Genomic DNA, 6453 nt, shown 5'->3' with positions numbered 1-6453 from the left:
CATCACGAGGGATTATACGCAAATCGACTCGTGTGTGTGTGTGGAAGTGTGTGTGGGAGTGTGTGTGTGTGTGAGTGTGTGTGGGAGTGTGTGTGGGAGTGTGTGTGGGAGTGTGTGTGGGAGTGTGTGTGGGAGTGTGTGTGGGAGTGTGTGGAAGTGTGTGTGGGAGTGTGTGTGTGTGTGGAAGTGTGTGTGGGAGTGTGTGTGTGTGTGTGAGTGTGTGTGGGAGTGTGTGTGGGAGTGTGTGTGGGAGTGTGTGGAAGTGTGTGTGGGAGTGTGTGTGTGTGTGGAAGTGTGTGTGTGAGTGTGTGTGGGAGTGTGTGTGGGAGTGTGTGTGGGAGTGTGTGGAAGTGTGTGTGGGAGTGTGTGTGTGTGTGGAAGTGTGTGTGGGAGTGTGTGTGGGAGTGTGTGTGGGAGTGTGTGTGGGAGTGTGTGGAAGTGTGTGTGGGAGTGTGTGTGTGTGTGGAAGTGTGTGTGGAAGTGTGTGTGGGAGTGTGTGTGGGAGTGTGTGTGGGAGTGTGTGTGGGAGTGTGTGTGGAAGTGTGTGTGGGAGTGTGTGTGGAAGTGTGTGTGGAAGTGTGTGTGGGAGTGTGTGTGGGAGTGTGTGTGGGAGTGTGTGTGGGAGTGTGTGTGTGTGTGTGTGGGAGTGTGTGTGTGTGTGGAAGTGTGTGTGGAAGTGTGTGTGGGAGTGTGTGTGGGAGTGTGTGTGGGAGTGTGTGTGGAAGTGTGTGTGGGAGTGTGTGTGGAAGTGTGTGTGGAAGTGTGTGTGGGAGTGTGTGTGGAAGTGTGTGTGGAAGTGTGTGTGGGAGTGTGTGTGGGAGTGTGTGTGGGAGTGTGTGTGTGGGAGTGTGTGTGTGTGTGTGTGGGAGTGTGTGTGGGAGTGTGTGTGGGAGTGTGTGTGGGAGTGTGTGTGTGTGTGTGTGTGGGAGTGTGTGTGGGAGTGTGTGTGGGAGTGTGTGTGGGAGTGTGTGTGTGTGTGTGTGTGGGAGTGTGTGTGTGGAAGTGTGTGTGGGAGTGTGTGTGTGTGTGTGTGGAAGTGTGTGTGGGAGTGTGTGTGTGTGTGTGGGAGTGTGTGTGTGTGTGTGTGGGAGTGTGTGTGGAAGTGTGTGTGGAAGTGTGTGTGTGTGTGTGTGTGGGAGTGTGTGTGGGAGTGTGTGTGGGAGTGTGTGTGGGAGTGTGTGTGGGAGTGTGTGGGAGTGTGTGTGGGAGTGTGTGTGGGAGTGTGTGTGGGAGTGTGTGTGTGTGTGGGAGTGTGTGTGGGAGTGTGTGTGGGAGTGTGTGTGGGAGTGTGTGTGGGAGTGTGTGTGGGAGTGTGTGTGTGTGTGTGGAAGTGTGTGTGGGAGTGTGTGTGTGTGTGTGGGAGTGTGTGTGTGTGTGTGGGAGTGTGTGTGTGTGTGTGGGAGTGTGTGTGTGTGTGTGTGGAAGTGTGTGTGGGAGTGTGTGTGTGTGTGTGTGTGGGAGTGTGTGTGTGTGTGTGGGAGTGTGTGTGGGAGTGTGTGTGGGAGTGTGTGTGTGTGTGTGTGGGAGTGTGTGTGGGAGTGTGTGTGGGAGTGTGTGTGGGAGTGTGTGTGGGAGTGTGTGTGGGAGTGTGTGTGTGTGTGTGTGTGGAAGTGTGTGTGGGATTGTGTGTGTGTGTGTGTGTGGGAGTGTGTGTGTGTGTGTGTGTGTGGGAGTGTGTGTGTGTGTGTGTGTGGGAGTGTGTGTGTGTGTGTGTGTGGAAGTGTGTGTGGGAGTGTGTGTGTGTGTGTGGGAGTGTGTGTGTGTGTGTGGGAGTGTGTGTGTGTGTGTGGGAGTGTGTGTGTGTGTGTGGAAGTGTGTGTGTGTGTGTGAGGAGCGGTAACCGCTGCGCTGCGCTATGAACACGGCGACCCAAGTTCGATTCCCGCTCACGGCCAACACCGGTGACGATGATCTGAACCGGTCCTGGGACTCCCCTAGGTCGACTCAGCCTCAAATGGGAATTTGGTGCGGTGCGTAAATATCGTCACTGGCGAGACAAAGGCGGCCGGGCGTGGTGCTGGCCACCCACCCCCTCGTGTGCCGTTCCGGCCTTGATAGGTGCTCGCTAACAGCACTTGCCCCAACAGTCTGTGAAGCCTTGCCGGGGAATCTTTGTCTCATGTACGAAGATTTCCTCGGTAATTTGTATTTTTTTCGCATTTGCGAATGTGGGTCAGAGTTATCATCGCGAGATGAAACAAATAAGATGATCCAGCCCCTAAACCAAAGCGTCTCTCAATTAAATCCACAGTTTCCACATTTACACGCTCAAATTCGTGATGTCACTGATGCAATCAGGGCTGCTAATGAGGATGACTCGGAATTAACTGAACATTTCATCGAATGTAACGTGAGGTCAAATTAACGTCAGCGCGACGTTCGTCAGTGCGATTCACACGAGACAAAGACCCCCCGTATAGCCTCAACAGACGTTTTGTGGCAAGCGCTGTAAGTGACCACCTATGAATGTACAACTAGGCCAAGAGGTGAAAGATCAGCACCACGCCCGGCCGCTTTTGTCTCCCTAGTGACGATGTTTACACATCGCACCGGGTACTTATTTGAGACTGAGTCGACCTAGGGGAGGCCCAGGACCGGTTCAGATAATCGTCAACGGTGTTGACCGTGAGCGGGAATCGAAATGGGGTCGCCGGGTTCGTAGCGCTACCGCTCCCACGGAGATTTAAACCCACACACACAACGACACACACACACAAACCTGCATGACACACACACACTGCACGACACACACCACACTGCATGACACACACACGTGCATGACACTCACACACACAACGACACAACCACCCACTTAAAAAAATAGACAAAGACAAAGATCCCCCGCATAGCCTTAACATACTTTGGGGGCAAGTGCTGTTATTAGCTAGCAGCTATCACGTCCGCAAAGGCACATGACGGGGGGGGGGGGTGGCCAGCCAGAACCCCGCCCGACCGCCTTTGTCTCCCCACATACAAAAATCTGCACGGATCGCCGAAGAGAAGGTTACGCGCCCGAGTTTGTGCATCCGCCGCGGAGATGGAACCACGGAAATCAGCTCGTTCACGGCAGCCGCACGATCCGTGAGAGCTGGTGACGGCTGGTCCTCATCATCCAGCAGTGGATTGATCATGGCTAGTTGATGGTGATGATGATGATGGTGATGATGATGGTAGCAGCGTGTCACGTGCTGGCGGTGTGAGTGTGGTGTTTTATGTTGTTTCACTGCTATTCAGAGAACTGACATTCTGTTAATATGAAATAAGGGGTAGCTATGCCTTGTACAAACACATGACAATTTCCCAGACGTTTTCTCAGCTACTTATAGACCTAGAGGAGGCCGGGGATCACTTCCGACATCGCATCGGCAGGGACGTCGTCGGCCGTGGCCGGGAATCGAACTCAGCTGGCTCGGATGCCGAGGGTCAGCAAAATTTAAATACCAAAATAATTGCGTAGTCGGCAGGATTCGAACCTGCGCGGGGAGACCCCAATGGATTTCTAGTCCATCGCCTTAACCGCTCGGCCACAACTACCTCGTTCATTTACCCCCGTGGTGGTGCATCTCACGCAACAACCACTGAAGTCACCCCACAGCACATGTGCCAGGCTAGGTGCACTTGGAGGCCACATGCAAGTACAGAAGGCTCGCAGCTAGCAGGAGGTCACGGGACAGACCCAGGTGTTGTGTTGATTGACTGAGATGACTGGCAGATGCACCACCTGTGCTCCCAACTGCACCAACTTGCTGCGTTTTATCCGCCAGTTGTTGTGAGTGTTGCCTCTCCGCTCTCTCCGCTGTTGCTGGAGGGCGACTGCCTCCGACTGCCCGGTAGCGTCCTTCACGAGTCTCCTCCACGTATTAGCACGGTTGGCTACGTACGGTGCGAAAGATGTTCAAAATACATCTACATTCATAATACCAATTAAAACAAACTCTACACATTTATCGCTAACACTCTCTTAAAATGGATGGGACGTTTTTGGCACCAAATTGAACTATTAAATGTTTTCATTATTTCACGTATTCGCTTACTTAATCCATTCATCTTCTCAAACTTCCCAAATGCAGGATCCCTCCTCTAAACATCGCCTCGTCCGGCTAGACAATCAAGGCCCGTAACAATAATGAAGAAGACGACGACGATGGTGACAACAACAATAATATTATTATTATTATTGAAGATATTTTCTCGGCAAACTGGCCTCAATGGACAGACATCTATTTCAGTCTCCCTACCTCATCCCCCAAGACTCCACACACCTGTGCTTCGACAAGGATGGCAGCCCACGGTGTTTTGAGTCACGAACAGCAGCAGATGACATCATGGAACGCGCGTGCGTTTTGGGGAGCGGTGGCGCGGCGGTTAGCGCACCCGCACTGAGGAACGTGGTCGACACGAGTTCGATTCCCGCTCACGGCCACCACCAGTAACGAATATCTCAACCGGTCCTGACCCCCCCCCCCTATCTCGGTCGACTCAGACACAAATGGGTACCTGGTGTGGTGGGTTAAATATCGTCACTGGGGAGACAAAGGCGGCCGGGAGTGGTGTTGGCCACCCACCCCCTCGTGTGCCGTTCCGGCCTTGATAGATACTCGCTAACAGCACTTGCCCCAACAGCCTGTTAAGGCTACACGGGGGATCTTTGTCTTTTGTACATGGGGAGCGGTAGCGTAGTGGTTATCACGCTGCGTTGCAGACCCGGCGAACCGAGTTCGATTCCTGCTCATGACCGCCACCAGTGACGATTTTTTGAACCGGTCTTGCCCCCTCCCCTAGGTCGACTCAGCCTCAAATGAGTACCCGGAGCGGTGTGTAAGCATCGTGTACGACACCGGTGGTGCTCGCTATCAGCACTTGCCACCAAAAGTCTGTTAATGTGACCCGCGTGCGAGTCACGAGCACAAATGAAGGGCCCTGCACGGCACACGAGGGGGTGAGTGACCACCACCACAGCCGCCTTTGTCTCTCTAGCGGCAATATTTACAAGATTTCAAGGCTCAGCCGACGGACAATACATACATAGAAACACACGCACACACATCGACACCCATGGCATAGAGCACGTGCATTGTCCATGCTGTCACGTGAGTTGACATAAGGGATTATAAATACGTTCACGACGTTGTAAACTTCCGTCTCTTTACCCAAACCCCAGCTCCTTGTAGAGCCGCTCTGTTTAGTTGTGCGGGCGGGGAAGAGCCGCTCCCTCTCGCCGTCACCGCACATTAATACAGAGACGAGGTTCCCTCGCTTTATGCGGCAGTAGTAGATGTAGTAGTAGTAGATGTGGTAGCAGGAGATGTGGAAGTAGATGTAGTAGTAGATGTAGTTGCAGTAGATGTGGTAGTGGTAGATGTGGTAGTGGTAGATGTGGTAGTGGTAGATGTAGATGTAGTAGTAGATGTAGTATTAGATGTAGTTGCAGTAGATGTGGTAGTGGTAGATGTGGTAGTGGTAGATGTAGTAGTAGATGTGGTAGCAAGAGATGTGGTAGTGGTAGTGGTAGATGTAGTAGTAGTAGATGTAGTAGTAGTAGATGCGTTCCAAAATAAGGGGCGCACACAGCGAAATTTGCAAGAGCAGACAGCTGCCTGCCGAGTACACACACACAGTACACACCTTACACACACAGTACACACACACAGTACACACACAGTACACCCACCTTACACATACACACAGTACACACACACAGTACACACACAGTGTACACACACAGTACACACCTTACACACACACAGTACACACACACAGTACACACACACACAGTATACACACACGCAGTATACAGTATACACACACAGTACATGTACACACACAGTACACACACACAGTACACACACAGTACACACCTTACACACACACAGTACACATACAGTACACACACACAGTACACACACACAGTACACATACACAATGTTCCTCGTCAGACCGCATTACCGCATGAGTGAACTCAACCGGCAGACTTCGTCGCGAATTTTGGGTACAAATCGGTTTCAGTCGCACAGAGCGAGGGGCACGCTTTATCAGGGTCCTGGCATCCTGGTTGAATTTGCGAGTCAATGTATTGTGAATCTTCTTCTCAATAGAGCATTTGCCCTTCTTTCAACTCGTGCGACCACACCTCGATGTAATTGTTGTTTTCGGTGACACGTTCAAGAAATATCGGACGTCTCGTGCTCTCCCGTTGCCCGGGTGCGAAAGTGTGCCGCGTCTCGGCGCAACCCTGACTCGCGGACTCGACACTCGAAGCGAAAGTTGAGCCACTCCCGGAGCAGCGACGACTTCGTTCCGCGAGTGCATCATTTCCCAGCCAGTCACTCGTCTCAAGGCTGAGCAAACTCGATTTCAACATTGCACATCCCGTGGTGGCCTCCCATCGGCAGCAGAATCGAGGCTCCCTCCCTATACACTCAAAACATCGCCAGCGAACGTCGCTGTGTGGAG

General features: G+C 52.4%; 1 non-coding gene across 1 annotated transcript; it reads right to left on the bottom strand.

Annotated features, from left to right (window-relative positions):
• Positions 1-3452: 3452 nt before the first annotated feature.
• Positions 3453-3534, bottom strand: TRNAS-AGA (transfer RNA serine (anticodon AGA)). The gene has a single exon. It is a non-coding gene; the product is annotated as a tRNA-Ser (tRNA).
• Positions 3535-6453: the final 2919 nt, after the last annotated feature.

The sequence above is a fragment of the Lampetra planeri genome, chromosome 2, assembly GCF_965212315.1.
Source record: "Lampetra planeri chromosome 2, kcLamPlan1.2.h2, whole genome shotgun sequence".
Lineage (NCBI taxonomy): Eukaryota > Metazoa > Chordata > Hyperoartia > Petromyzontiformes > Petromyzontidae > Lampetra > Lampetra planeri.
This window is presented reverse-complemented; position numbering and strand designations above follow the sequence as displayed.